At 37.6% G+C, this 24,113-nt stretch overlaps 1 protein-coding gene across 1 annotated transcript in view; it reads left to right on the top strand.

The window, feature by feature from the left end:
- Positions 1–24,113, top strand: part of ITGA8 (integrin subunit alpha 8) — a 172,504-nt gene that overhangs the window by 67,547 nt on the left and 80,844 nt on the right. The gene's annotated exons all lie outside the window — the stretch shown is intronic.

Here is a 24,113-nt window from a genome sequence, read left to right as displayed (position 1 = left end):
TGACTTAATTCATATTGAGGTCTCATGGAAATTAGACAGTGCAGTGACATAATTCATGATTTGTGTGTGCTGTAGGAAAATACAGTTTGTCTTAAAGGATTGTTTTAGTAATCCCAGGGTTTTTAGCAAAGAACATTAGGCTTCTTGGTTTTATGGTTCAATTTTCACGTTTATGTTAGTTATTTTAAGATGTTTTCAATAAACACATAGAAATCAGTAATAGTTAACTGACAGCTTTAACTATTTATTAAAACCTTGTCTCTTTCCACCACCCTTCCCCTAATTGGGCATTTTCCATATGTAGAGTTTTTTTTCTGGTTTGGGGCACCATTCCAATAAACTGACTACCTAAATATACATCGCTAATTTCATCCTTCCACTTTCTCTTCCCCTTTGGGATCAGGCAAAAAGGATACTGCAACGTATTCTCATAAATTTGCCAGAAGTCTTTTAGGGCACTAACATAAATGTTGTAGTGGGCTCAAAGCAGACTTAGTACTATATTGTATACAAATATCTTCCATATCTTCAAGAGCATCTAAGTTAAGTTTATTTTCTTAGGTTATATTATACTGTCCAATCAATGAAGGTAGTGGGTTTTAGTTTGGGGGGGGGTTATTCATAATATATTCTATTTTTATAATCCTCCCTTTTATGATTCCTTCCCAAAATACATCAGGATGATTCACAAAATTTAACTCTTGGGTTGTAACTTTAGATAAACAGTTATTTTGGAAAGTTATTGCCAGTCATTGTGCTTGTCATATTTTCACCTTAGGGAAACTGACAGAGAGGATGGCCTGGACCTTCCCCCAAGTAAAGGAGATACAGGATGTATCGATCACACAGGCCATTCATCAACTTCTTTTGAGGTCTCCTAAATAAAAACCAGGAAGGAGAGAAACATGAAACAATTTTTCTCTCAAGGAATATTCCTTCTGGGGGTGGGTGGGAAGTTGAGGGAGTGGGGAGCAGAAGTAGGACAGGAAAGAGAAAAGCTAAAGTAGGTAAGTGCTGGTAATTAGTCACCTCTTATGTTTTCTTTTACCCCTTCTTAACAATCAGAAAAAGGTCATTTGAGGCAATTCGTTAACTTTATCTACTGAGGCTGATTCAATTTATACTAACCAATGAAGTTATGCAGCCTATCCCTCTGTCTGTAAAGTGAATGATCTTTACTAAGGCAGGACTGATAAAGCCACTAAGTGAATTCTTTTCCCTCAAGATTGTCTTGAGGCATTCAGTGTACATCTGGACATCTTAGTAGACTTGGGTTCTGGTTCCAGTTCTGCCTCTCAAATGGAAATACAGATGTCTGGTGATTCATGATCCTATGATGTTTTCCTTGATCCTCATCTTTTTACAAAATAATGCTACTCAAAGAAGCCTCTTTATATTGACACCAAGTCCCCAGGGACCTATGCAGAAGAAAAACACCTAATGGACAGGTAACTACATTCCATTCACTAGAAGAGTAGATTTGAAATTCACAGGTGTAATTCAGGAATTAGACATGTAACTGTCCTCATTATTCTTTTTTTTTCTTTTTTCTTCCCCCCCTTCCCCCCCCCCCCTCATTATTCTACACAGAAATTCCACTTGGCTTGTCTCCAGCCTCCATTTCCGTTATGGGGAAAACCTTAATCTCACAGTCACTTCCAGATTCAGACTTAATCTCAGTTGAGTAAATATTCATGATTCAGAATTCTCCCCTTCCTCCCTCTTCCACCGTCTTTCAAGGACTGAATAGCAAAGTGTGTGCCTATTGTCCTGGGACTGACACAGGGGCATGCAGCCCAAATGCATCATCTGTTTTTACTAGTTTCTGCCGGAAGGATAACCCAGCCTCTCCTGATCTTTGATGTGTTGCTCGAGCTTCTGTAGTCAATCAATGGCCTGTGGAGTGGCCACTGTTCCAAAGTTCCATGTATCCTGCATCCTCGTTCTATTTTGTCCTCTTCCAGGCCACTCCCAGCATGTGCTTCTATGCCATGGTTAGGACCCAGACACTTGCAGGTTGGGTTTTCTGGTCTCCGAAATTGTTTTTATAATCCCCCTAGATTATTCCTTTAGCCATTGCTAATTTTCCACCGGGGCATTTTATTACTCTAACCCTAATGGGGTTGCAGTATTCTTAGGTTTTGCCTGGGAAACAGCAGTCTTCCCCACCCCCAAAGATTTTTGGGTGGCATGATTTCTAAACTCTATAATTCATTGTATAAACTCTATGTCCTAGTCCCCCAGGGTCTGTCTTGTGATTTTTTCCAAACCAGTTCTTCCTGGAGCTTAAAAAGAAATAAAGTTTTCTTTCTCTCTACGGTTCTGCTCTTCCAAATCAAAATCACTCTGCTTTCAGATTACCGTGCCTCCTAGGAGTTCCAGAAGCCATTTAACAAGTTGACTTTCTTCTAGGATATATCTAGTCATCCTCAATAAGCAGAGGCTCTCAATCTCTGCTGCACATCTTCTGGGGAATTATCTGGGGAATTTTAAATAGTGTATCTGCTCTGGTCACACTCCAGACTCAGAATCAGACTCTCCCAAGTCAGAATCTCTGGAGGGTAGAACATGGACCCGAGTAACAGTTAAGTCACCTGGATGATGCCAGAGCACAACCAGCTGGGAATGAATGATATAGAACCTGTTCCCCATTTCTGAACATCGAATTGACTGGATGCCTCATTAGAGCCATTCAGTAGGTCAAGGGAGTGGGAAAGATTCCCCCTTTCCAGTCAATTCCCAAGTGTTTTCCCTGCTACTGAGCTTCGGATCACACCCCGAGTGGTCATCTCTGAAGCACTGTGCGTGCCGGTCCCCCACTGAGTCTACTTGTACAGGTTGAATGCATGCCACCCCTTCTGACAGTATGACTTATGGAGACTGAGATGGGCTTCAGGGATTTATGTTCTTACCCAGGACCCTACTTTGAGAAACACAGCTCTAGAGTCTTTGTGCTCAGTTCCCATGCCTAAGTAGTCAGGTGTGCAGTGTTCTCTTTTGGCAACTGTTAGCTCAGCTCTAGCATTCCATTTTTTCTTTAGAAGGTTGTCAAACTAGCCCAAAGGTCTTTTCTCCAGACGGCCTCTGTGTGATTACTGCCATTGGGATGCATGGACCTAAGACATGCTCTGGTCTTATCTGGAAAAATTAAGAAATATTTCCCATTGAAAATATTTAATTTTTCATGCACTATTCTACATTTCCTGGAAGTTATCTGTGCATTTAAAATGATGCCCCCACTGACTTTCATTTAAAATACATTATTGTACTTGTTAGGAAGTAACCTACCTTAACCTGGCTAATGCCATAAAGGGAGAGCTTTATATTAAAGCCATAGAATATCTCAAGGAAACCTAATGACAGGAACTCTGCCAGGCCTCTGGAAGGGACTAACTGGGATCCAAGATTGTCAAGTTTGGCCTTCCTTTCTGTCTCTCTCTTAAACACATCTCTGCTCTTCTTTGTACATCTGCTTCTCTCTTTCTCTCTCTCCCTCTTCCCTCCCTTCCTTCTCTCCCTCCCTCTCCGTCTCTTGCCAATATTTCTTTGAGCACCTAGTAGTGTTTCAACTCCAGAGTTTGCATATTGCAGTTTTACTCACTCAGAGAGACTGTCTACAATTTATCTCAGTCCCAAATCCTGAGGAAAGGAATCTTACATGCTATGAGACAAAGGGTGACATGTTCTAAAAGAAAATAGGAGTTGATTGGTGGATTGTGCAAATATCCCAGTAAATATCCACTTTGATGTCCCGGCAAGACAAAACAAAACAAAATGGCCCTAGGAAATTAAAGCTGTGGTAAGAAGTGAAGAATATAATTGAGAAGAAAATATTTGTTTTAAAAATTAAAATAATAAAAATCATCCTTAAACTGTTCATCGATATTTTTATGTTTGTTCCTTTAGCTTCAGAGTACAAAAGAAAAATAAGTAAGAAATTCCTTCACTCAGTCAAAAAATATGTATTAATATTTACTACATATTAGACATTGTGCTGGGGACATAGTATCAAGATATACATAGTCCCTACATTCCCAGAGCTGACATTCTAGGTGAGGAAGACAGACAGTTAAATAACCCCAACAAAGGGTGAGCACTATAATACTGAAGTCTTTAAATGCAAAACTTTTTTTGAGTATCATAACATCCAAAAAAATTCAAACATGGTTGCTGAACATTATGCTTATGAATTTTAAAAGTATGTCATAAGAAAAATATTGTTAGCCTCTGGCAATTTTGTAATTATTTGATCTTCATTAAAGGATTTAGTTGAGGAAAATATATAAGCTCTGTAGCCCCTTATACAGGCACCTCCACTTCCCCTGAGAAACTTCTAGAAGCCAAGCTAATATGATCGGGGCTACAAATTATGTACAGGTTGTGCCCAGCCAAGGGGCAAGTGAGAACAGATTCAAATCCCAAGGGGTTTCCTCCACACAGGGCTGCCTTTTTAAATTCATACAAGAGGTAGACTCTTAGTGGCCCTGTTCCAGGTCCTCATTCTAAATATATCAGAAACAAAATCCCCAAACTCTTTAACTACGTGGTCACCTGCAAAATTCACGTAAAGACAAATGTACAAGTGAACAGTAGCTTGAAATTCTGCACTGAAATCCTTCAAACACCTCGGAGCTGCTACTAAACGGAACACACTTAAAAAACTGTGCTGACCCAAGTGATGGTTTCTGATGGGGTTATTTTTCCCATTCCTAAGGTGAACACTTTTACCCCATTTTAGGCACCCAGGGCTTAGCAGCTGTGTCTGCAAGCTGAGCTGGGTTGCTTTCCCTGGTCTTTACCACCTGCCATCAACCCACTTCTGGGCACACTGCTAGGAAACCTCCCTATGTTAATGGCAGGGTGCATAGGTTGCCCCATGGGCTAGATAGCAGCAAGTGTTCTTTACATGTTTTTGATAAAATCCAGCTGCCTTCTGCAGGAAGAAAGAATAAGGTTGATTGTGATGTTTGATGTATATTTATTGTGAATTACAGCTGTTTCATCTCCCAGACTGACTAGAAATCAGGTCACCTAGTACCTGAAATAATCAAAAGCACAGACATGTAAAAGGTGGTTTGATTTACGTTTACTCTATCACCTGATCTCTTCTGAAAGTTACAGATGTTCTGTATTTGAGCAGGACCAGGCACTTAGTTTCCTTGTCTTAGGGAAAAAGAATGCTACCAAAAAGCAGGCATGGGACCAATTATATTGCTAACATTATTGCAATTATAGTAATTATTACTGCTGTGCCATCTACTGCATAGAAGACATAGCTAATATCCACTGGAATATTATTTTTTAATATTTCTCTTGCACACATACATACACTCACACATGTGTGTGTGTACGCATGTGTATTTTTTGTGTATGTATGTGTATCCCAAAAGAGTTTATAGGGTAAGATTAGATGACACTCCACTTCCTTCTTTTTAGGAAATATCAAACCAGTATAAAAATAACCTATTGAAGTCAGCAGTGTGACTGGGAATGGGGGAAGGGAAATCAGACTGCCCAGATTAAGATTCTCATCCATCATTGATGGGCTATGTGGCAATGGACAAATTACTTGATTTCTCTGAGCTTCTACTCCATACCTGATATTATGGGGCTAATAATACTTCCTTCACTGGGTTATGTGTGTTTGCACTAAGTCAGGAAAAGATTTTTACAAAATGTTGTGAAATGGCTTAGAACAAAAGAAGGAAATCCATTTGACATGAACAGAATCAAAACTGCTTTACTTCACAGACATATTGGGCCACGTGAAGTGTTGAAAAGCTGCCTTCTTGGATTCTGGAGATGGACAAAATGGGTTTCAAACTAGACTCCACTGTTGCCTGGCTATATAAGTAAAAGACAGTTTCCTAATTTCTCTTCAATCTCCTTATCTGTGAAATTAGATATAGTAAGTTGATATAAAGACAAAATGGCATTGTTTATATAATATGAAAAATGGCAGCTCTCCAATGAAGTTTTAAAACAAGACTACTTTGGAGGTATTCTTTACTTATGCACCTTAGTTGACATTATTTTCTTTTGTTTATTTAATTTCCATAGCCCCCATTCTTAATTCACAACACCATATTGGCTTCTCCCACTCCAGATGAACACTGATATTGAGACTCTGCTGGGTTGAGATGCACTCATAAAATTCCTGTTGCTGGACCCTCCCTAGAAGCTTCTAATATCAGGAGGTTACGGCCCTGCTATGATGTAGTTCCATCGTTCACCCATCTGACCTCCCCCCCACCAAGGTGGGAGATGAGGCACGGGGGACTTCTCCCATTACTCACTACTGTGATTTACTGGGTGCCAAGAATGGAAAATGTTCTTCCTTCTTAAGCTCTTAGGCAGTTGAGGGCATTTATTGGACCTGAACTAGGTGATAACGATGGCAACTGAAAGGAAAAAATCTAAGGAAATAATGTAAATGTAAATGTAAAACAAGTCAAGACTTGTTAATGACTTGCTGTGATAGAATGTAAAGGAGGTGGGGTGAGTAAGGAAGAGATGTTAAGGAGGACTCTGGAATTTTGATCCTGAGGGCCTGAGAAAAGTATGGTAGAATGGACAGATATGGGAAGATTTTGTTTTAGAAATATAGTCTACCATAGAAATAATATTTGGTATAATTTTCCTAATATCTAGTTACCCACTCATTATTTGTTTCAATTTCTTACCATGCATATTGTCATTGGTACACCTACAATAATAGGAGTCATTAGTATATTCATTTCTGGCACCAAAATTATTTTTCCTATTTAAAATATGGATGTATTCAGGTTTCTGTGTTGGTGCTGATTAGATAATGAGGGTTGGCCAGAGGAGTATCTTGTATACATTAATTGAGTGAAAGCATTTCAGAGAAGAAGCAGCTGTGATAGCCAGAAATCCCTACAATTCAATGATCTAGCGTAATCCTGTTAAACATGATTGTATAACAAGACCATCTGCTAGATGCATAGCCCAGACATTGGAGGGTGCAGGAGGGGAAGTACAGGTTTTGTTGAGGCACAGAAATCTTACAGGCAATAAAAACTGGGGGAAGACATGGGCTGAATGCCAAGACTATCATTGTCTTGTTCAGGCCCATAATGTCTGATGATTATACCATAAAGCCATCTCAGACAATTATACCAAATGAAAAAGAAAAAAAAAGACTCTGTTTTAACGAGTACTCTATGTGTGTGTGTGTGTGTGTGTGCAAACAAGAAAGAAAGCATCTACATATAAGAAGAAATAAAAGGGTGGCTTTAGCCAAGGGAATAATGCATAATCAAACCTTGAGCTTCTTGAAATTGATTTGAAGTTTAGTTGAACTAAATTCAAATCCTATAGTCAAAGTTTATTTCTACTCCTCAAATTGCTACTCAAGTTCTCCTGAAAAGTAAAACATTATGTTCTTTACTGAGCAAGATTTTCATAATTTCATTATAAACACATTAGAAATTAGTATATAACCTTTGTTATAAAATATCTTATGAATTAGATTAAATGGAATTAACTAAGTAAGTCAACTGACAGAGTTCCTGGACTTGAATCCAGGTCATAAAATAGAAGTGAAAGTGAATGGACAGATAAAATCCATAAGTCCTAGAGCCACCTCTCCCAAGATAATGCTCCATTAGTAACTTAGTTTCTCAGATTCTTACTTCCCTCCCCTGAATGTGATATAGATGAATGGAAAGCTTCTCCAAGGGTCTTTTTGAACTCCATGCTCCTCTTATCTTCTAATCCAAGATCTAGACTTACTGCATTCCAGATAAAGACACTACCAAAAAAAAGAGAACTGTAGGTCAATATCTCTGAAGAACATAGATGCAAAAATCCCCAATGAAATATTAGCAAATTGAATCCAATAATACATTTAAAGAAAATCATTCACCATGATCAAGTGAGATTTACTTATACAAGGGTGGTTTAATATTCCCAAATTGATTAAAGTGATATATCACATCAATAAGAGAAAGGATAAAAAAAATCTGATTATTCCAATAAATGCAGGAAAAGGATTTGACAAAGTACAATATCCATTCATGATGAAAACCCCAAATCAAGTAGTTTTAGAGATAATGTACCTCAACATAATAAAGGCCATACATGAAAACCCACAGTTAACATTATACTCAATGGTGGAAAACAGAGCCTTGCTCCTAAGCTCAAGAACAAGATAAGGATGTCCATTCTCACAACTTTTGTTCAACACAGGACTGGAAGTCCTAGCCACAGCAATCAGACAACAAAAAGAAATAAAAGAAATCCAGACTGGTAAGAAATAAGTAACACTGTCACTATTTGCAGATGACATGATAAATATACAGAAACCCTAAACACTCCACCAAAACACTACTAAAACTGAGAAATGAATTCAATAAGATTTCAGGATACAAAATCAACATACAGAAATCTGTTGCATTTCTATATAATAATAATGAAGCAGCAGAAAGAGAAATTAAGAAAACAGTCCTTTTTTATAATTCCATCAAAAATAATAAAATACGGGATGCCGGGGTGGCTCAGTTAGTCAAGCAGCTGCCTTTGGCTCGGGTCATGATCCCAGCGTACTGGGATCGAGTCCCACGTCGGGCTCCTTGCTCAGCAGGGAGCCTGCTTCTCCCTCTGCCTCTGCCTGCCATTCTGTCTGCCTGTGCTTGCTCTCTCTCCCTCTCTCTCTCTCTGACAAATAAATTTTAAAAATAATAATAATAATAATAAAATACCTAGGAATGAACTTAACCAAGAAGGTGAAAAGCCTGTACTCTGAAAACTATAAAACACTGATGAAAGAAATTGAAGATGACACAAAGAAATGGGAAGACATTCTATGCTCATAGATTGGAAGAACAAATATCGTTAAAATGTCCCTACTACCAAAAGCAATCTACAGATTAAATGCAATCCCTATCAAAATACCAACCACATTTTTCACAGAACTAGAACAAATTATCTTAAAATGTTGTGATCCCATACAAACAATTTTAAAATTCGTATGTAACCACAAAAGACCCCAAAGAGCAAAAACAATCTTGAAAAAGAAGAAGATGACTAGAGGTATCACAATCCCAGATATCAAGTTAGACTACAAAGCTGTAGAAATCTGAACAGTATTGGTACTGGGACAAAAATAGAAACATAGGCAAATGGAACAGAATAGAGAGTCCAGAAATAAACCCATGATTATACAATCAATTAATCTTCAACAAAGGAGGCAAGAATGTCCAATGGGGAAAAGAAAAGTCTTTTCAACAAATGGTGTTGAGAAAACTGAATACTTACATGCAAAAGAATGAAACTGGAGCACTTTTGTTTTTTAAGATTTTTATGTATTTGAGAGAGAGAGAGAAAATAAGTGGGGAGGAGGGGCAGAAGGAGAAGCAGACTCCCTACTGAGCAGGGAGCCAAACATGGGACTCAATCCCAGAACCTTGGGATCATGACCTGAGCTGAAGGCAGATGTTTAACTGACTGAGCCACCCAGGCACCCACCTGGAGTGATTTCTTACACAACACACAAAAATAAACTTAAAATGGATCAAGGACCTTAATGTGAGGTGTGAAACCATAAAAATCCTAGAAGAGAGCACAGGCAGTCATTTCTCTGACATCAGCTATAGCAAAATTTTTCTAGATATGTCTCCTGAGGCAAGGGAAACAAAAGCAAAAATAAATTATTGGGACTACATCAAAATAAAAGGCTTCTGCACGGCAAAGGAAACCACAAAACTAAAAGACGATATACTGAATGGGAGAAAATATTTGCAAATTATATATCTGATAAAGCGTTAATATCCAAAATATATAACGAACTTCTACAACTCAACACCAAAACATAAATAATCTAGTTAAAAATGGTCAGAAGACATGACCAGAGACTTCTCCAAAGAGGCCATACATATGGCCAACAGACACACGAAAAGATGCTCAACATCACTTGTCATCAGGGAAAGGCAAATCAAAACTATGATGAGGATATAAAATCAATGCACAGAAATCACTTGCACTTCTTTACACCAAGAACAAGACAGAAGAAAGAGAAATTAAGGAGTCAATCCCATTTACAATTGCATCCAAAACCATAAGATACCTAGGAATAAACCTAACTAAAGAGGCAAAGAATCTATACTCAGAAAACTGTAAAGTACTCATGAAAGAAATTGAGGAAGACACAAAGAAATGGAAAAATGTTCCATGTTCATGGATTGGAAGAACAAATATTGTGAAAATGTCTATGTTACCTAAAGCAATCTATACATTTAATGCAATTCCTATCAAAATTCCATCCATTTTTTTCAAAGAAATGGAACAAATAATCCTAAAATTTATATGGAACAAGAAAAGACCTCGAATAGCCAAAGGAAAGTTGAAAAAGAAAGCCAAAGTTGGTGGCATCACAAATCTGGGCTTCAAGCTCTATTACAAAGCTGTCATCATCAAGACAGTATGGTACTGGCACAAAAACAGGCACATGGATCAATGGAACAGAATAGAGAGCCCAGAAATAGACCCTCAACTCTATGGTCAACTAATCTTGGACAAAGCAGGAAAAAATGTCCAATGGAAAAAAGACAGCCTCTTCAACAAATGGTGTTGGAAAAATTGGACAGCCACATTGCAGAAAAATGAAATTTGACCATTTCCTTACACCACACACAAAAATAGACTCAAAATGGTTGAAGGACCTCAGTGTGAGAAAGGAATCCATCAAAATCCTTGAGGAGAACACAGGCAGCAACCTCTTCCACCTCAGTTGCAGCAACATCGTCCTAGGAACAATGCCAAAGGCAAGGGAAGCAAGGGCAAAAATGAACTATTGGGATTTCATCAAGATCAAAGGCTTTTGCACAGCAAAGGAAACAGTTAACAAAACCAAAAGACAACTGACAGAATGGGAGAAGATATTTGCAAATTACATATCAGATAAAGGTCAAGTATCCAAAATCTATAAAGAGCTTAGCAAACTCAACACCCAAAGAACAAATAATCTAATCAAGAAATGAGCAGAGGACATGAATAGACATTTCTGCAGAGAAGACATCCAGATGGCCAACAGACCCATGAAAAAGTGCTCCACATCACTGGGCATCAGGGAAATACAAATCAAAACCACAGTGAGATACCACCTCATACCAGTCAGAATGGCTAAAATTAACAAGTCAGGAAATGACAGATGCTGGCGAGAATGCTGAGAAAGGGGAACCCTCCTACACTGTTGGTGGGAATGCAACCTGGTGTAACCACTCTGGAAAACAGCATGGAGGTTCCTCAAAATGTTGAAAATAGAGCTACATTACAACCCAGCAATTGCATTACTGGGTATTTACCCTAAAGATACAAACATAGTGATCTGAAGGGGCACGTGCACCCAAATGTTTATAGCAGCAACGTCCACAATAGCCAAACTATGGAAAGAACCTAGATGTCATTAACAGATGAATGGATAAAGAAGTGGTATATGTATATGATGGAATACTATGCAGCCTTCAAAAGAAAGGAAATCTTGCCATTTGCGATGATGTGGATGGAACTAGAGGGTATTGTGCTTAGTGAAATAAGTCAACCAGAGAAAGACAACTATCATATGATCTCCCTGATATGAGGAAGTGGAGAGGCAACATGAGGGGTAGGAAAAGAATAAATGAAACAAGATGGGATAGGGAGGGAGACAAACCATAAGAGACTCTTAATCTCACAAAACAAACTGAGGGTTGCTGGGCGGAGGGAAGGTCGGGAGAGGGTGGTGGGGTTATGGACACTGGGGGAGGGTATGTGCTATGGTGAGTGCTATGAAGTGTGTAAAACTGGCGATTCACAGACCTGTACCTCTGGGGCTAATAATACATTATAAGTTTATAAAAAAATTAAAAAATTTTTAAAAAACGACAATGCGATATCACCTCATACCTATCAGAACATCTAAAACCAAAACACAAGAAACAACAAATGTTGGTGAGGATGTGGACAAAGAGGAACCCTCATGCATTGTTGGTGGGAATGCAAACTGATACAGCCACTGGGGAAGCTTCCTCTAAAAATTAAAATTAGAACTAACATATGATCCCATAATTTCACTACCAGATCTTTGCCCAAAGAATATGAAAACACTAATTCAAAAAGATATATGCACCCTTATGTTTACTGCAGCATTTTTACAATAGCCAAATTATAAAAGCAGCCCATTAATAGATGAATGGATAAATAAGAAGTGGTATGTACATACAATAGATTATTACTCAGCCCTAAAAAGGAATGAAATCTTGTCATTTTCAAATACATGGATGGATCTAGAGAGTATAATGCTAAGTGGAAGAAAGTCAAATACCACATGATTTCCATCACGTGTAGAATTTAAGAAACAAAACAAATGAGCAATGAGAAAAAGAAACAGACTCAACTATAAAGAACAAAGTAATGGTTAGCAGAGGGGAGGTGAATGGAGGGATGGGTGAAATAGGTAGAGGAGATTAAGAGTACTGTTATCATGATGAGCACTGACTAATGAATAGAATTGTTGAATCACTATATTGTACACCTGAAACTAATATAATACTGTATATTAAAGATACTAGAATTAAAATAAAAAATAAAAAATTAAAGAAAAAGGATGTTTCTTCTACCCATTCATTTATTCAATTTTTTATATCTGTGTGAACTCATGGATATTTATTTTAAGGACTATAATCCATTACTATATTTGTTTATATATATTGCCTTATGTGCTCTATATTTTGCCATTGGGAACCCTTTCCTGTTCATTCTTACTGCTCTTTTTAGTATTTCCCATCCTTTTATGGGCATTTCCATGCTTTATATCAACACATTATGCTCCAAGCTTATTTTGTAATTTCCCTCTCCAGCCCTGGAATCAACCATTCTTCAAAGACCTACAGTTTCTTGAAGAACAATATTTAGAAATCAAAATCTAAGACAGTAGGTTTTATCATGGCAGCTATGATGTCAAGACTTATAATGTACTTCTATAGATTGCCACTTTGCCATATATTATAGCTACGTGGCAAACCATCTTCAGTATTGCTTGAAATCAACAAATTACATTTTCATTGTTCAGCCTATATTTTATAAGTCAACATTTTTCATTTTCTTTGTTAACAACAGGTATTTGGACAATCTTAATATTATTCAGCTAATGTTGAGAACAGCCACCATTTTTTCTTCATCTTTAAGGATGATTATATTAAAATATTTACTAATATTTATTAAATAATTTTAATATTTAATATTTATTAAAATAGTTATAAGATATGCAAGAGATTTTACTTTGGAAATACAATTTATCATTTTATTCAACAAATACTCACTAAGTGTCTTTCACGTGCCCTCTTCTAGGTTTGGGGTATATAACACTAAATTAAACAATGACCCTGCCTTCGTGGGCAAGTGTTCAAATTGTACCTATAACCCTGACTTACTGTGTATGCTTGATGAGTTATGTAACCTCCAAAAGCTTCAGTCCTCATTGGTAAAATGGACATAGTAACACCTAAAAATAGTTCCTCCTTTAAAGGGGGGGTTCTAGTTGTTAAATTAGATAATACATATAAAGCCATCAGCATTCTGAACAGCACCACATTCTAACAGCATTCTAACAGCACTAATAATATAGCAAAATATTAGTTATAAATGAGTACATTGACACTATTCTGACATAATCCATGCCTTTAAGAAACAGGAAAAACATGAAGATAATATGGCCTCCAACAATTAACTGTAGTATAAGACAGCAAAAATTAATAAACGAGTTAAAGAGAGAAGTTTCTTCTCTTTTTTAAGGTGTTCAAAGGAAGCTTCACAGGGGAAATAATGGTTAAGCAAGGTCTTAAGATACAAGTATGATCTTAATAAGGAGACAGCATTCCAGGAGAGGAATATAGCATGAGAAAGACTCAGCACAAGAAAAGGCGATTTTGGAAGTAATGTGGTTCAAATAGAAGGGAGCATAAATGGAGAGATTCAACGAAAGGTAAATTTGGGGTAGGTAATAAAGGGCCTTGAATAGCATGTCAAATGATTGGTACTTTATGAGGAAAATAATGGAAAAAGAGATTTTGTTTTATATTTCAAAGTAATACTTTTACTTCAGTTATTTAACAATGAGTAGAATGAGCTATCATGAAAAAGAAACTTGAGGGCAAAAGCCATTGAAGTGTCCCATGTGAAAGCATTGCCCGGAAACAGGTGACCAGGTGAATAGGGCAGTAACATCTGGGCAGCCTACAGGTGTGTGGGAATAAACAGACACGGCCACCTTTGCCCTTCCTGCATCCCCACAAGAAGTGAGTGAAAAAGCTCCTATAGTTTCAAAATAACTAGCATTTGATGATATCGATGATCTGAACTTGGGTCTTCCTAAGAGGTGTGTAATGATATCTTGTTTTAATTTGCATTTCCCTGAGGAGCATCTTTACATATGCTCATTTGCCATCTGTATATCTTCTCTGGTGAGGTGTCTGTGAAGGGCTTTGGCTCATTTTTTTAAAATGAGGTTGTTTTCTTATTATTAAGTTTTAAGGGTTCTTCGTATATTTTGCATAACATCCTTTATGAGATGTATGTTTTGCAAGTATTTTTGCCAGTTTGTGGCTTATCTTCTCATTCTCTTGACATTGGTTTTCACAGAGTAGAAGTTTTTAATTTTAATGTGTCCTAGCTTATCAATTCTTCCTCTCATGGATCGTGTCTTTCGTGTTTTATTTAAAAAGTCATCATCCTACCCCAGGTCATCTATAGGCTTTCTTCTATGCTATCTTACAGAAGTTTTATAGTTTTGTGTTTTACATGTAAGTCTGTGATCTGAGCTCATTTTTGTGAGATGTGTAAGGTCTGTATCTAGGGCTGTGGGTATTTGTTTTTTGCATGTAGATGTTTAGTTTTTCCAGCACCATCTGCTGAAGATACTATTTTTGCTCCATTGTATTACCTTGACACCTATGTCAAAGATCAGTTGACCATATTTATATGGGTGTATTTCTGAGTTCTCAATTCTGTTCCATTGATTTATTTGTTTATTCTTTCACCAACACCATACTGTCTTTATTAGAGTAGATTTATAGTAGGTCTTCCAGTAGGGTAGTGTCAGTTCTCCCAACTTTGTTCTCCTTCAATATTATATTGGCTATTTTGCATCTTTTGCCCCTCAATATACACTTTATATCAGTTTTCTGATAACCACAAAACAACTTGCTAAGATCTGGACTGCGATTGCACTGAATCTATAGAGCAATGACATCTTAACTGTATTGAGTTTTTCTATCCATGAACATGGAACACTGTTCCACTTACTGAGTTCACTGATATCTTTCATCAGAGTTTCTTAAATTATGCTCATATAGACTTGTACATATTTTTCTAGATTTATTCCTAAGTATTTCATTTTGGGGGATGGATGGTAATGTAAATGGTACTGTGCTTTTAATTGCAAATTCACTTGTTTATAGCTGGTATGAGACAATAATTGACTTTTGTATATTGGCCTATATTGCAGTGTCCTGCAACCTTGCTATAATTACTTATTAGTTTCAGGAGTTCATTTGTTGATTCTTTTGGATTTTATACTTAGATGATCATACCATCTGTGGACAAAGATAGTTTTATTCTTGTATTCCCAGTCTATATACCTTTTATTTCCTTACCTTGTCTTACTGCATTAGCTAGGACTTCTGTCATGATTTTAATTTTTTTAAAGATTTTATTTATTTATTTGACAGAGAGAGAGAGAGAGAGATCACAAGTGGGCAGAGAGAAAGGAAAGCAGGCTCCCTGCTGAGCAGAAAGCCCGATGTGGGGCTCGATATGGGGCGTGATCCTAGGACCCTGAGACCATGACCTGAGCCAAAGGCAGAGGCTTAACCCACTGAGCCATCCAGGCGCCCTTTCTGTTATGATTTTAAAAAGCAGTGGTGAGAAGGGACATTGTTGTCTTGTTCCTAATATTGATGGGAAAGCTTCAAATTTCTTACCATTGAGTATAATGTTAGCTGTAGGGTTTTTTGTAGATAGTCTTCATAAACTTGAAGAAGTAAACTATTCCTAGTTTACTGAGAGTTTTTGTCATAAGTATAAGATATTGTTGAATTCTTTTTCTGCATCTATTGGTATGATCATGTGATTTTTTTTCTTCTGTAGCTTTTCAATGTAATAGATTACATTAATTGATTTTCAGATGCTGACTTAGCCTTGTATACCTAAATCACATTTGGTTGTGATATACAATACTTTTTATACATTGTTGGATTCAATTTGCAAATATTTTGAAGATTTTTACATCTATGCCTATGAGAAGTATTCACTCATAGTTCTTTATCTTTGTATTGCCTTTGTCTCATTTTGATAGGGTATAGCTGGCATCATAGAATGAGTTAAGGCATATTCCCTCTGCTTGCATCTTCTGGAAGAGAATATAGATAATTTATATAATTTCTTTCTTAAATCTTCAGTAGAACTCACAAGTGAACTCATCTTGTCCTTGTGTTTTTTTGTTTTGGAAGGTTATTAATTCTCAATTTAATTTACTTAATAGATATGGGTCTATTCCAATTACCCCTTTCTTCTTGTGTTAGTTTTGGGAGATTGTGTCTTTAAGAAATTGGTCCATTTCAACTACATTATCAGATTTGTGGGCATACAGTTATATTCCTTTATTATCCCTTTAATGTCTCTGGGATCTCTCATAACACCCCTTCATTTATTTATATTATTAGTAATTTGTGTCCTCTCTATTTTTGTCTTATTTAGCTGGGCTAGAGGCTTATTGATTCTATTGATCTTTTCAGTGAACTAGCTCATAGCTTTGTTGATTTTCTCTATTGATTTTCTATTTTCAATTACATTGATTTCTGATCTAATTATTATTTCTTTTCTTCTGCTTACTTTGGATTTAATTTGTTTCTCCTTTTCTACTTTCCTAAGGCAGAAGCCTAGTTTATTTATTTTATATCTTTCTTCTTTTCTAACTTATGTATTTGATTATAAAAATTTCCCTCTGGGCACTTTTACTTACTTCCACAAATTCTGTTAAGTTGTGTTTTGATTTTCACTTAATTTAAAATATTGTTTAATTTCTCTTGGGTTTTCTTCTTTGAGCCATGTGTTGTTTAGAAGTATGTCATTTAATCTGCTAATACTTTGGGATTTTCCAGCTATCGCTCTGTTGTTGATTTCTAGTTTCATTCCACTGTGGTCTGAGACCAAACATTGTATGACTTCTAGTCTTTTAAATTTGTTAGAGTGTGGGGGCACCTGGGTGGCTGGGTGGGTTAAAGCCTCTGCCTTCGGCTCAGATCATGGTCCCAGGGTCTTGGGACTGAGCCCCACATCGGGCTGTCTGCTCAGTGGGGAGCCTGCTTCCTCGTCTCTCTCTGCCTGCCTCTCAGCCTACTTGTGATCTCTGTGAAGTAAATAAATTTTAAAAAATCTTATCTTTAAAAAAAATTTGTTAGAGTGTGTTTCATGGTCTACATTATGGCCTATCTTGGTCAATATTCCATATGGGCTTGAGAAGATTGTGCATTCAGTTCTTCTTAGATGAAGCAGTCTATGGATTTCAGTTATATCCAGTTGATTGATGATGTTGAGTTCAAGTGTGCCCTCATTGATTTTCGCCTGCTGGATCTATTCATTTTTGATAGAAAGGTGTTGAAGTCTCCAACTATAATTAATAGTGGATTAATCTATTTCTCTTGCATTTATATTAACTTTTACCTCATATATTTTGGCACTCTGTTATTCGGCACATACGTGTTAAGGATCATTATGTCTTCTTGGAGAACTTGCTCCCTTATAATTATGTAATCCCCTTCTTTATTTCTGATAACTTTGCTTAGGCTGGAGTCTTCTATGTCTAAAGTTAGTAATACTCCTACTTTCTTTTGATTACTGTTAACATGGTATCTTTCTCCATTCACTTTTTATTCTATGTGCATCTTTATATTTAAAGTGTGTGTCCTATAAACAACATATAGTTAGGTCTTGTTTTTTGATCCCATCTGACAATATCTGTATTTTAACTGTTGTATATATACCATTGAAGCTCAAAGTCGTTACTGATATAATTAGAGTAAGTTCTACTATATTTGTTAGTACCTTTCATTGTTGCCTTTGTTCTTTATTCTTGTCTTTCTTTTTCTGCCTTTGTATTTTTAATTGAACATTTTTATGATTCCGTTTTTTTCTTCTTACTTAGAATATACTTCTTTATACTTCTTTTTAACTTTTATTAAGTGGCTGCTTCAGGGTTTGCAATATACTTTTATAACTAATCCAACCCACTGTCAAATAACACTGTAGCACTTCACATGCCTGTGGGTACCTTATAAATAATAAAATAATACTAATTCCTCCTTTCTATTCCTTGTATCAATGCTGCCATATATTTATATGATACACACACACACACCCAGAAACACACTATGAGTAAATAAAATGTACATACGAAGTATAAGTTATATATCTACATAGTCAAATACAGTGTTGCTATTGTTTTGTTTTATGTATTAAATCAATATAGGATAAGAAAAGTAAGATTTTTCTGTTTTACTTTCACTTATTCCTTCTCCACCACTTCATTTCTTTATGTGGATCCAGGTTTCTGACTTACACCATTTCCTCCTCTCTGAAGAACTTCTTTTTAACATATTTTGAAGGTAGAACTATTGTCAATAAATTTCCTCAATTTTTGTTTGCCTGAGAAGGCCTTTGTTTTTCATCCACTTTTGAAGGGTAATTTTGCAGGGTTAAAAAAAAAAACAAACAAAACAGTTTTTTTTTTCCTCTTAAGATTTCAAGTATTTTACTTCATTCTTTTCTTCTTTGCATGATTTCCAGAGAAAAGATCGATATAGTGGTATATTTTTTTTTCTATAATTAAGGTATGTTCCCCCTCTGGCTTCCTTCAGAATTTTCCCCCTATTTTCTTTCTTTTTCTTTTTTTTCTTTCTGTAGTTTGAAAATGATATTCATAGGTGTAATTATTTTGCCACGTATCCTTTTTAGTGTTCTCTGAGCTTCCTGGATCTTTGGTTTGGTATCTGACATTAATTTCAAGAAAATAGTCATCATTATTATTTGAACATTTCTTCTGTTCCTTTCTTTTTTCTCCCTGTGGTATTCCAATTATGCATACATTACACCTTTTGTAGTCATCCCACAGTCCTTGGGTATTCTGTTCTGTTTTTGTTTTTGTTTTTTCTCCCTCCAGTCTTCTCTATGCTTTTCATTTTGTTAGGTTTCTGTTGATATACTCTCTAGCTCAGATATTTTTCCTCTGCTGTGTGCAGGTTACTAATGAGTCCATCAGAGATATTCTTTTCTGTTACAGTGTTTCAGATCTCTATCACTTCTTTTCGGTTCTTAGAATTTCCTCCTTTCTGCTTACCTTGAACATCTGTTCTTGTATGCTGTCTTTTTTATCCATTAGAGCCCTTATCATATCAATCACAGTTGTTTTAAATTCCATGTCTGGTAATTCCAACATCCCTGCCATTTCTGAGTCTGGTTTTTATGCTTGCTCACTCTCTCTCTTTCCCCTATATATATTTTGCCTTGTAGTTACATCCTGTAACATTATGATAACTGGGCATGATATACTGAATAAAAGGAACTGCTATAAAGAGGCCTTGGCAATGTGGTGGTAGGTGTTGGGGGAGAGGATGTCTTTTATAATCTTATGAGTTAGGTCACCATCTTTTAGGGAACCTATGCCTTTGGACTGTAAACTTTATACATGCTTCTTAGTCTCACTCTTTATGTTGGGCTGGACTTCAAGAGTGGGCTGGAGTCAGTATTTCTCTCCCCCCAGTCAGTCAGAACTTGGTAGCCATCCAGGAAGTAAAACTCACAAAAGCACACCTTCCCTCACCCCCAGTGACTGGATCCCTGGTAGAGTTTTAATCCCCAGAGACATCCACACTGAGCATCCAGCCATTCATCAACCACCGTTCAGATTTCTGCATCCTTTACTGGTTCCCATGGAGGTTGCTGCCCCAGTAAGTGGTTCACTGTATCTGCCTGTCAGTTTCTCCAGTTTGGAGCCCCAGCTTGCCCTGTGATCTCACTTCTTTTAGGGATCTAAGAAGAGCTATTGAGTTTTTTGGGCTTTGTTTGTTTTTTCTTTCTTTCTTTTTTTTTTTTTTTTTTTTTTTCTTCAGTTCATTCAGCTTTTTATGTGTCATTAAGATGGAGAGGTGACTTCCCAGCGTCTCCTGCACTGGACCAGAAACAGAAGTCTGTCAGTTTCACTTTGAACTAACTCCCTTCTAAACACTCAGTCATAGAAGCTTGCCTCTTTATGAAACCCAAGGCAACAATAAATATGACAGGATATCATTTATACTTGATCTTACTTGTAAAGATATGTTAATAAAAACTTGATGCCTTGCCATGGTTCCTTTTATGGGTGGCGGGGGCAGGATGTGGAGGAGTAGGAGGAAGTTCTCCAAGACTTAGAACCTCTGCATTATTTCTGACCTCCCACTGCATGTGCTTTCTATAAGTCATTTTTAATGTATTAATATGTGATTTAAAAGCCATATTTTAGAGCAATTCACTTGAAGCATCCCTTCTGTCTTTGTACACCCTGGACATTTTCCCGGGAGTTCATTTCCCACTTATGAACTTGGTTCAAATGTCACTTCCTTAGGAAATCTTCCCTGCTGTCCTTTCTCTAAAAATACTTATCTCAGATTGAAATTACACATTTGCGTGATTATTTGATAAATATGTATTTTACCCCACTAGACTGGACATTATATTAGGGGAGGGCAAACACTGGATTTGGTTTTGCTCACTATGGAATCACTTATGCCCAAAGCAGTGGGTGGCATTGAAGGTACCCAGTAAATATGTGTTGAATAAATGAATGCAAATGAATGAATAAATGAACAAATGAACTAATTTCCCCATAGCCACACATGTTGGCATATAAACTGTTGCTCTCCTCTCCTTTTACCTGGCCACTCTCTTCCAGCTCTGCTTAAATCCAGTAAACTATTTTATTCTTATGCAGAATGAGAATGGAAATGTAAGCAGAGATGTCGATGCCTTTTAAAATAAACTGACACCTTCTCCTGGGATCATGGGAAGCTCGATTCAAGTGGTACACTCATTCTTGACAAACAGAACCCTTTACCCTAGCTCTGTATTCACTGGACATCTAAATGGCAATTTCTGTTCACACTGCTCAACCAGGAGAACCAGTAGCCAGTGTGATGGAAACACCACCAACCTGGACTCAGGTGACCCATAGTCGCACTTCTTCACTCATCATTATCACCTCTGTAGCCCAGACATACCACTTACCTCTCCTAACTTTAGCTTCTCAACCCCTCTAGACTGTTGAGAAGACAGTTTGCAAATTAAATAATTCAACATAGTCAATTGCTGTTACCTCTTAACACAGCCCACCAAATGAAGATGGGAGGGTTAGGAATCTCGCTCTAAGGCAGAGATCCAGGCTCTTTGAGCCAGACCTGAGCCTTAAGGTGATGACTCAGGTAACTTAAGCCTAAAGCTTCCTACAAGAGAAAAGATGAGACATTTGCAAAACAGCTAACATGAACAAAATCCTTGTCAGTACTTCTTCTTTGCAAACGTTGCTTATGTGATGCTCTTCTTTCTATATGGCCATGACTTTGGATTTTCTTACTGACATTTTCCTGTGGTGACATTATTAATAGCTGGTTTCCTAAAAACTACCAACCCTAACAAAAATTCATGAGAGCATGAGTGGACAACAGAAAGCTCAGGATCTGGCCAGCCCTTGCGCTAAATTTTGAAATAAGGGAAGCTCATTAGGGGAATATCCAGCTCTCCTCATCCCCAGCTTCCTTTTCTTTCTGTCCCTGATGACTTCTCTATGCCAGCTGCTCAAATGTGCAGTGGGGGAAAATCCAATATCCTTATTCTTATCAGGACATTAGTGACCTGGGGAAGTAAGTCACACCCAGAAACTCTGATTTGGGGGGGTTACATGCCTACATTTCTAAGCCCCTTTGGAGAGATGGCTGATAGACTGTAAATGCCTCAAGGTCAAGGGCTGTACCTGCTCGCCCTCTGCTGAATTTTTGGTACCTGGGACAAGACTTGGCTCATGGTGGGTATACAATAAGAAGTCTGAATGAAGGAACCACTGCATAAATGTTCTTCCCTTCCTCTCCTGCTTCCCTTGCAAATTTATAAATGTGTGTTTTTAGTGTATCGGTCTGTTATGGCTGCCATTACAAAGTGCCACATGCTGAGTGTGAGATAGCAATCTATCTCCTCATGGTTCTGGAGGCTAGAAGTCCAAGATCAAGATGTGGGTAGGATTCCTTTCTCTGAGGCCTCTCTCCTTGGCTTTGAGATGGCCATCTTCTCCTTGTGTCTGCACATGGTCTTCCCTTTCAGTGTGCCTGGGCCAGTGCTCTTAGATTAGGGCCCCCCTTAAGACCTCATTTTAACTTAATTACTTCTTTAAAGACCCTGTCTCCAAATACAGTCACATTCTTAGTTACTGGGGGGTTCGGACTTCAACATATAAACTCCTGAAGAGGGGACACAATTCAGTCCCTAACACTTAACAAACACATAAAGTCCCACATGGTTTTAATCCTAGACTTTTACCTATCAGGCTAGAAGTGGGGCAAGTGTCAAATGAGATACCAAGCCCTTCTGCAGACTGTGAAATCATTCCCTATAGACAGCCATTTATAAATGGGGCAGTTCCTAAAGAAACCTACTTTTGTCCAAGACTTTTAGCAACCGACCAGACAGCACACTTACTGGAAGTGTGGCCGCACCAAGGATAAAGTGAAATGCCCTCAGTGACACAGAATGCAACTAGGAAAGCATCAAGCAACAGCCGAGGCGAAAAGGTGATTCTTGCAGCCACAGTATGCCAGTAACGTTTGGAAAACTGTTTTCCTAAGGCGGTGGACTCATCATTTGATATTTCACTCTTATTTTGTGTGGGATTTAAAAAAAAAAAAAAAAGGAAAATAAACTCTCAGTAAATTAGAATGTTGCAACCTAATACTGCATTCCAACTCATAAATGTTTTTCTTCAGAGTTCATTTGGAAGCATTTCAGACAGATTGTTAGGATTATTACTTTCTGGGATAAAACCATGCATTTTTTTCAGGCATTTCTTCCTCAACTCATAACCTTCCTCTCAGTAATATTTTGCATGTTGCAATAAAAAAGCAAGGAAGAAAGGCGGCCTCTGTCTATTTTTAGATTAACGCATTTGCCAAACTCAAGGAGACTTATCTAAATGCCTGCTTCCCACAGACATGAGCTGTTTCTCTGGTGCCAAATACTTGAGCCAATTTCATAACCTACTTACCAGTCAACATTACCATATTTACCCATCACCTTTAACCCCATTTTTTTTATACATCATCTTTAATCCCACTATCTCTCTGAAGAACAACCCTGTAGGAAAATGAGAGGAGCACAGGTGGGTCCAGGTGAACAATTCTCCTGGACAACCACCATTTGTCTTGAAAACACTTATGTACTATGGGGAGGCCTGAGCAGAGATGGTGCCTGATCATGAGGAGAAGGGCCTGGCGGAATACTGTGAAATGTGAGCATCCCTAATGGTAAGACAGGAGCCAGAAGGCTTTGGATCATGAGCTCTGGCAGCTGAGTCCGAGAGGTAAGCAGGTCTGAGGCCCAAGTCTGGGTAAGCCAGGGAGAAAGCCAGAAACTGGCCATCCCATCATGTGGAGGCAAACTCTGCAGGAGCAAGGCTGCCTAACAGGCAAAGGGGAGTCCTGGACCAGAACAGGGCAGAGAAGGCATAGTCAGCAGCCCCAACCAATTCTGCAGAGCTCCTGGCTTTCTTGAACAATGAGAACCTTGAAGATCTGGCCAGACAGTTGGCAGAGAAGAGCGACTTGTCCAGAGTCATCAGGAAACCAGCGGCAAAGTGAACTGGAATTTAGAATTCCTGATTTCTTATCCTCCATTCATTTTCCACTTGAAATCAAACACTCCTTTAAAAGAGGGCTTCGGAGATGATAGAGAGATTCAACAAGAGAAGGTACAAATCAAAACCGGCCTGTAGACACACAAAAAACTGTACACGCGTGTTCCTAGTGACTTTCCCAAAACTGGAC

The sequence above is a fragment of the Mustela nivalis genome (assembly GCF_964662115.1).
Source record: "Mustela nivalis genome assembly, chromosome: 7".
Classification (NCBI taxonomy): domain Eukaryota; kingdom Metazoa; phylum Chordata; class Mammalia; order Carnivora; family Mustelidae; genus Mustela; species Mustela nivalis.
Note: the sequence above shows the minus strand (reverse complement) of the source record. Positions and strands in the feature narration are given on the sequence as shown.